An 8,343-nucleotide genomic window follows, 5' to 3' on the forward strand; every position below is an offset into this window, starting at 1 on the left:
AAGGGTGGGAGGTATCTGGAATGAGCTGACAGAGGAGGTAGTTGAAGAAGTATTTAGACAGGTACATGGATAGGGTAGATTTAGAGGGATATGGGCCCAATGGAGGAAGGAAGGACTAATGTAGATGGGACATGTTGGCCAGTGTGGGCAAGTTGGTCGGTAAGGCCTGTTTCCACGCTGTATAATTCTACAACTCCATGCCTCTATTTGTAGGAGGTGCTGCCTCAAACAGTCAGCTAAAGTAACATCATCAAAGACCCACATAACACAGACCAGGCCCTCATCTTGCTACTACCATCAGGAAGAAGGTTTGCTAAATTGGTGCCAGGCAAAATATTTACTTCTTCTTGGACCCACCTACTGTGCGCCCTCTTCTCCCCGTGGTCTTGGTGTGTCGTCCACGTACACGGTGGCCCCAGATGTGCCGCAGACCCCTTTGCGCACGGACCTTCTTCAAACGCTCTAGATCCTCGTGCAGTTTGTTGTCCAGACCGTTGGCCAGGACCTGGCCGTACCTGCCATCTTTGACATCCTTCTGCCTGTTCAGGAACCAGTCGGGGGATCTTGTGTTGCCGTGGATTCTGCATGGCGGTGATAATGCGTTCCACCTCCTCCTCGGAAATCTCCCCGGCTCTCTTGCTCAGGTCGATGTCAGCTTCCCTCAGCACCACATGGGCATGGCGGGCATCCAACACCCCTTGATGGCGGTGATGGCAAATGCTATCTTCCTTCGCCCATCATTGTTGGTGTTGTGCACTCGGAGAATGTGTTGGAACTTCTCAGAGATAACCCAACGACATGCTGGTTGGTCTAGTGCTGAGATATGAGGCTCAGGGCTATATCCTGAGTGGCATGGTGACAAGCTGGAAGAGCTGAGAAGAACTGTGCAGTCAAACAGAGAGAGGAGTCGACGACAACTTCCATCACATCCAACAGGACCCTGGGATCAAATGTCCTTCTAAAATTTAGTTCCATTGCGGTCGTTCAAAGATGAGAAATCCATCCTCTATTTTCTATAATGATGGCATTGTCCTCAGAGTCAAGAGGCAATGTTATGTTTGTCAGTGTTGTGGTGTTGTTAAGTAAAGCAACAGGGCTTTGGCTGACTTGAATCCATGACCTCACGCCAGCATTGACATCAGTATCTGTAAATGAATGAAAAATAAATAAAGTTTTGAGACTTCTCACAATCTGGCCAACACTGTCATAAGCTGGAATCATGAAATCATACATTTTACAGCACAGATGGTCCTTGTGGCTCTGCCAGCTCCGTGAGAGGGCTGCCACTTTGTCCCTTTGCATGACTTCCAACAATAATTTTCAACTATGGATCAACAACTGTTTTAAAAGCTGCTATGGACCCTTTTCCACTAATGTGTCAGGATTTTCCACCTTCAGGCCAGGATCTTTGTGCTGCAGCAAATCTATGTTGAAAAAAAAAATTCCAGTTTTATTTCTGTGTTTTTGGTGTCAGTCTTTAACTCTTTCACTGATGTTAAAACGTTCACCAGTGGAAATTGTTTTCATTCATTTTGAAAACATTGAAAACATTTGCTTCTGAAAATTGTTCACAACTTTGAATGTTTCTTCCTCTTTGAATGTGTTTGAATGAATACCCCCTCCCCGGGCACTTTCCGTCGCAACCGCAAGAGATGCAACACTTGTCCCTTTACCTCCCCCCTCGACTCCGGTCAAGGACCCAATCAGTCATTCCAGGTGCGACAGAGGTTCACCTGCATCTCCTCCAACCTCATCTATTGCGTCCGCTGCTCTAGATGTCAGCAGATTTACATCTGTGAGACCAAGCGTAGGCTGGGCGATCGTTTCGCCGAACACCTCCACTCGGTCGGCAATAACCAACCTGACCTCCCGGTGGCTCAGCACTTCAACTCCCCCTCCCACTCCGTATCCGGCCTCTCTGTCCTGGGTCTCCTCCATGGCCAAGAGCGAGCAACACCGGAAATTGGAGGAACAGCACCTCATATTCCGCTTGGGCAGTCTGCATCCTGGGGGCATGAACATTGAATTCTCCCAATTTTGTAAATTCTTACTGTCTCCTCGCCTTCCTCAGCCCTCCTGCCGTCTCCTCCCATCCCTCAGCCCTCGGGCACCTCCTCCTTTTTCCTTTCTTCTCCCCGCCCCCCCACCCTCGATCAGTCTCAAGAAGGGTTTCGTCCCGAAACGTTGCCTATTTTTGTGTACCTTTGAATGTTTCTTATTATTTTCTTTGGAGTTTTTTCCCCCTAATGATAAGAGCTTCAGGTTCTCAAGCAATAAGGCTTTTAGATAGGCTCATGAGTACAAGGGGGATGGAACAACATGGGTCATGTGCAGGCAGAGAGATTACTTTAATTTAGCATCACGTTTGGCACAGACACCATGGGCCAAAGGGCCTGTTCCTGTTTTATACTATTTTATATCACCTCTACATAGAACCACTGCCTCTAGATTGGTTTGTCTTTGTAACTCTTTCCCATACGCTCTCCAAGACTGTTACATCAATCCCAAGATTAGATTTAATATTCTAACAAAGATAGATACAAATTACTGGAGTAACTCAGCGGGCCAGGCAACATCTCTGGAGAAAAGGAATAGATGACGTTTCGGGTCGAGACCCTTCAAACTGACTCTCAGTTCCTCCCTATACAATTTTCCAACCACAGTCTATAGATTTGCGTTAATCACCATTCATACAATTCTGTAAAGGCATCTCTTATGAAATACAGATGCACCTCGTCAATGGAACAATGAGGCCAGTCTGGTGACACTAACACCCCCAACACTAGTTCCATGGCTTCACTCTGTGTAGGCTTGCACATTCAGAAGAATTACAGGCATTATCACTGTGAAGTGAACGAAGCAGTCGTTAGACCACAGTTAGCACACTTAGAAACATAGAAAATAGGTGCAGGAGGAGACCATTCGGCCCTTTGAGCCAGCACCGCCATTCATTGTGATCATGGCTGATTGAGGCAGTGCAGCGTGGGTTCATGAGATTGATCCCTGGGATGGCGGGACTGTCATATGAGGAAAGATTGAAAGGACTAGGCTTGCATTCACTGGAGTTTAGAAGGATGAGGGGATATCTTATAGAAACATATAAAATCATAAAAGGACTGGACTAGCTAGATGCAGGAAAAATGTTCCCAATGTTGGGCGAGTCCAGAACCAGGGGCCACAGTCTTAGAATAAAGGGGAGGTCATTTAAGACTGAGGTGAGAAAACACTTTTTCACCCAGAGAGTTGTGAATTTATGGAATTCCCTGCCACAGAGGGCAGTGGAGGCCAAGTCACTGGATGGATTTAAGAGAGAGTTAGATAGAGCTCTAGAGGATAGTGGAGTTAAGGGATATGCGAAGAAGGCAGGCACGGGTTATTGATAGGGGACGATCAGCCATGATTACAATGAATGGCGGTGCTAGCTCGAGGGGCCGAATGGCCTCCTACTGTACCTATTTTCTATGTTTCTGTGTAAAATTGTGTAAACACTATGTTACGACGCATTGAATGTATGAATAGCTTCAGAGAATGTCGGAAGAATTTTTGCACAGTACCTGTTTTGTGTGTACATTTTGTTTTACTCTGCCTATAGTTTATTTTGTTTATTCAATTTAAGAAAGTTGTCTGTTCTCCTACGCATTCTGACTGCAATGCTGCAATGGGCAGGCATTGCATTCAGAGATGAGCTTAGTCATGAGGGCCACCTTTTCCTGCAGATCTGGCAAACCACTGACACAAGATAAATTGTTTTCAAGCCATATATAGTTCAATATATTATATAATGCTCCAGGCAGCGTGAGATCTGCTTTATGAGGAATGCTGTGGAAGATTCTTGAATATAATATCTAAGTGATTACAAAGTTGAGCATTTAATTACAGGGCATGAATACTTTCATAATTCTGCAACAGCAACAACAGTTCTGTTAGGCCTATCTGAATAACAAACCTTTTCTCCAGCTGTGAATATAAACACTGTCATGATGTTGGTGATGTACACAAAAGGCTTGCATGGTTCCCCTCTGATCAACATGCGATAGGTTTGTTTTTGCAACAAACAAATACTTGTGAGCCCTTAACATGGAGTATTACTGGGGGTGTGGGCCTTGCAACTTTGTGAGAGCCTTGATCTGCTATGCTCTCCTAGCGGCGCAGTGAAGCCTGGGTAATGACGCCAATGCTCTGGGTAGGCCTTCAAATTGCCACCTGGATGTCAAGCTGCCACAAGAACAGGTGGTTTTCTATATCTGGTGGCAAATTTGCAAATACATCCAGACAATGGAATTCTCTGCCACAGAAGTGGAATTCTCTGCCACAAAGGCAGTGGAGGCCAATTCACAGGATGTTTTCAAGAGAGAGTTAAATATAATAAATGGTGGCCGATTAGGAAAAGGGGAGATGCAACGAGACTTGGGTGTCATGGTACACCAGTCATTGAAAGTAGGCATGCAGGTGCAGCAGGCAGTGAAGAAAGCGAATGGTATGTTAGCATTCACAGCAAAAGGATTTGAGTATAGGAGCAGGGAGGTCCCACTGCAGTTGTACAGGGTCTTGGTGATGCCGCACCTGGAGTATTGCGTACAGTTTTGGTCTCCTAATCTGAGGAAAGACATTCTTGCCATAGAGGGAGTACAGAGAAGGTTCACCAGATCATTCCTGGGATGTCAGGACTTTCATATGAAGAAAGACTGGATAGACTCGGCTTGTACTCACTAGAATTTAGAAGATTGAGGGGGGAATGGCTGGAACTCTCTGCCACAAGTTAGTTGAGGCCAGTTCATTGGTTATATTTAAGAGAGAGTTAGCTGTGGCCCTTGTGGCCAAAGGCATCAGGCAGGTACAGGATACTGAGTTGGATGATCAGCCATGATCATATTGAATGGCGGTGCAGGCACGAAGAGCCGAATGGCCTAAACCTGCACCTATTTTCTATGTTTCTATAACTCTTGGGGCTAACTGAATCAAGGGATATGCAGAGAAAGCAGGAACTAGGGTAGTAATTTTGGATGATCAGTCATGATCATATTAAATGTTAGTTCTGGCTTGAAGGGCCGAATGGCCTACTCCTGCACCTATTCTCTATGTTTCTAATGCAAAAAAATGTGCACCATCCTTTCTTACTTTAGGTACCAGTTCTGTCCTGGGTCTAAGTGATCCAGAGCCTTCAAAATGTGACAGAAAGTGCATATAAAGCCTATATTTTAGACATTTTTAAAATAAATAGGTTTAGGCTTAGATTGATTATTGCCACGTGTACTGAGGCACAATGAAAAGCTTTGTTTTGCAAGTTACCTCCTCAGAGAAGGTAATGCTACACATAAATACAATCAAGTCAAACTCAAGTACAATAGGTAGAATGAAGGGGAAGATACTAAGCGCAAAGTATAGTTCTCAGAATTGTTAAGCAACAGTTCCAGAGACAGCCCAATGTCCGCAATGGGATAGAGGTGAATCGGGTTTTGTGCTAGTAGGCAAGAATGTCTTTCCTCAGATTAGGAGACCAAAACTGTATGCAATACTCCAGGTGCGGTCTCACCAAGACCCTGTACAACTGCAGTGGAACCTCCCTGCTCCTATACTCAAATCCTTTTGCTATGAATGCTAACATACCATTCGCTTTCTTCACTGCCTGCTGCACCTGCATGCCTACTTTCAATGACTGGTGTACCATGACACCCAGGTCTCGTTGCATCTCCCCTTTTCCTAATCGGCCACCATTTATTATATTTAACACTCTCTTGAAAACATCCTGCGAATTGGCCTCCACTGCCTTTGTGGCAGAGAATTCCACTTCTGTGGCAGAGAATTCCATTGTCTGGATGTATTTGCAAATTTGCCACCAGATATAGAAACTCACCTGTTCTTGTGGCAGCTTGACATCCAGGTGGCAATTTGAAGGCCTACCCAGAGCATTGGCTAGATTATAGAAGGACCTGATATTGGAGGGGAAGAATCTATTCCTGAATGGGACGTTGATTGTGTTTGGTGTTTTTCCAAGGTGGTGTAGATGGAGTCAATGGTGGGAGCCAGGCCTGTGTGATGGACTGGACTACATCCACAACTCTTGCAGTCTTGGGAAACCACACTATGATGCAAGCAAACTATGATACAATATGCTCTCTATGGTAACCTGGAGAGGTTTGTAAGTCAGTGACGATATGCCGAATTTCTTCAGTCTCCTAACGTAGTAGAGGTGCTGGTGTGTTATCTTGGCTGCCACTTCAGTGTGGTTGGTCCACGACAGATCTTTGGAAATATTAACGCCAAGGAACTTGAATCCCAGAAACATTTTCATTTCAGCACCATTGATGCTCATTGGGGCATTCAATAGTAAATGGTTATAGTGTAGAGGTCCACATGTTGTGTACACGTTACGTTTCTTTAATTAATCGATTACAGCCCAGACACTCGCGCGCATTCAGTTCATAATTAACTAAAAACCTTGTTGTCGTTCGTGAGCACGGCAGATAATCTCCAGCTCCTTTGTACTCTAATCTCACCAACGGCTCGCCGCCTTTACCTCATGATTGGTCGGCCCAGATCACGCTCGGCGATCGAAGGTTCGAGAACAAGCGGCTTGGCCACAAGATGGCGCCATATTACCTCCCCCCCGCCACCCCCAGAACCGGAGTAATGGAGGGGAGTAGGTTTATGAGTGAGGCAGCCTGATCTCGTGCTCGGGGTCACAACCGACAGAGTCGAGGGCGGGTGCGGTCGTAATGGTGGACGCCCTTTATGGCAGGACTGTGCCACCTTCACTGCTGATCAATGTCGGCTTAGGACAGACCACTGAAAGAGTCTCCTGCCCTCCACCCATGTTGATTACAAAAGTCGAGATGCCGCGCGTTGCAGCGCCTGGAAAGGTCTCTTGTACCCTCCCTTGCAGTGGCGTACGGTGAGAATCGCAGCGAAGGAAAACATACTGGCAGCCTGTGAGGGCGGGTGGGGCGTACGTGGGGGTGTGTCCGTGGCACGACGTCGGGATGAAGGAGAGCGTGCCCACCTTCTCCCGGAGGCGCATCAGCATGGTCATGGGCAGTTCCTGATGTCCACGTGCCACCGGGATGAAAACACCTGGGACCATAAGCAGGGCGCCGTACACCAGCTTGGCCGAGGAAATTGCCAGGTCCTCCTTCAACGAGTGTGCCCTGATCTTGGCCGATTTCCCCCACATCCTAACCACCCAGATCACAACGGCCAGCTCGAAGCATGGGGTAAAGCAACAAAATGTTGCAATTAAAGATGTCGCAACTGAAAACAATGACATATTACTTACAAACCAAGACAAATGTTCTTTTAACTGTTATGAATAAATAGAAAAGCTTTCCGTTTTATCTTCCAGTCATTAATCTGTAATGTAGTTCTGCCGTGATTTATTAAAGAATGTATGATTTTCATCACAATTATGTAGATTTATTTCCACTGCTGGCCAATCTATAATGCCTGCTTCAAACAGTAAATATCAGTCCTCTTATTAACATCACACCCCTTAGGGGATTACCGGGCTATCTAAAGCTATTTTGTATCAGGTTCTGTTCATTTGGCACTTACAAAGGCCTGGCAATGGACAACTGTATGTTCACAGTCCCTCTCGGGCATCAATGGGGCATTATGGCTCCTTTGGCAGCACTGTTGCCTTTGGAAAGGGGAAATATACCAAAGTCCCTTTGAATGTCAGACATGCCATGAATTTAAAATGTTTCCTCTAGGTGGCAGCAAGACAGCAACACATTTTACATTTGTCCAGCAGAAGGAACAGTAAGAGGAAAGGCCGATCAATCACACTGTAACAATACCCAAAGCTACGGAGAAATTAAATAGCCATTAGATTAAAAATACACCAATCAGGCATTTATCTGAACAAATTACACAGCATGCTTTATTAAAAATTAAATAGCTTGTCTTCTCACTCAAACAGCCACCTGGAAACAACAAATTAATCATTTAAATTGTAATAGTGGCCAAGACCTATGGCATTTAGTCCCTTCACTATTATGACAGGAGTTTCAAATGCCAAGAATAAGCGTTCGATGATCATGTTCAATAATTTGGATTCTGTTTAGTGCGGCTCAGCGCTCATATTCGGTGGTAATGTCCACAGTTGTCCCGCGATTATCTGTATATCCATAAGGACCTTGCTGGATAAAAACCTCCTGAATTTGATACATACAGTGTCAGGACACAAAGTGATATAAAAAAAAGCTGTCATGTGTGGACCCGAAGCCCTGTTAACAAAAAATCTGAGAAAACCTTTGACTGAGGGCAAGTGTACATCCCCAACTTTGCTGCTTGTCAAAGCCGTTAGGATTTCTCAATCTATATTATTAAAAGTCTGATCCTGACCAC

The 8,343-nt window shown here is 45.4% G+C and overlaps 1 pseudogene; it reads right to left on the bottom strand.

The window, feature by feature from the left end:
• Positions 1-322: 322 nt before the first annotated feature.
• LOC129697903 (40S ribosomal protein S18-like) lies at positions 323-7,171 on the bottom strand (annotated as a pseudogene).
• Positions 7,172-8,343: the final 1,172 nt, after the last annotated feature.

The sequence above is a fragment of the Leucoraja erinacea genome, chromosome 1, assembly GCF_028641065.1.
Source record: "Leucoraja erinacea ecotype New England chromosome 1, Leri_hhj_1, whole genome shotgun sequence".
Taxonomy (NCBI): domain Eukaryota; kingdom Metazoa; phylum Chordata; class Chondrichthyes; order Rajiformes; family Rajidae; genus Leucoraja; species Leucoraja erinaceus.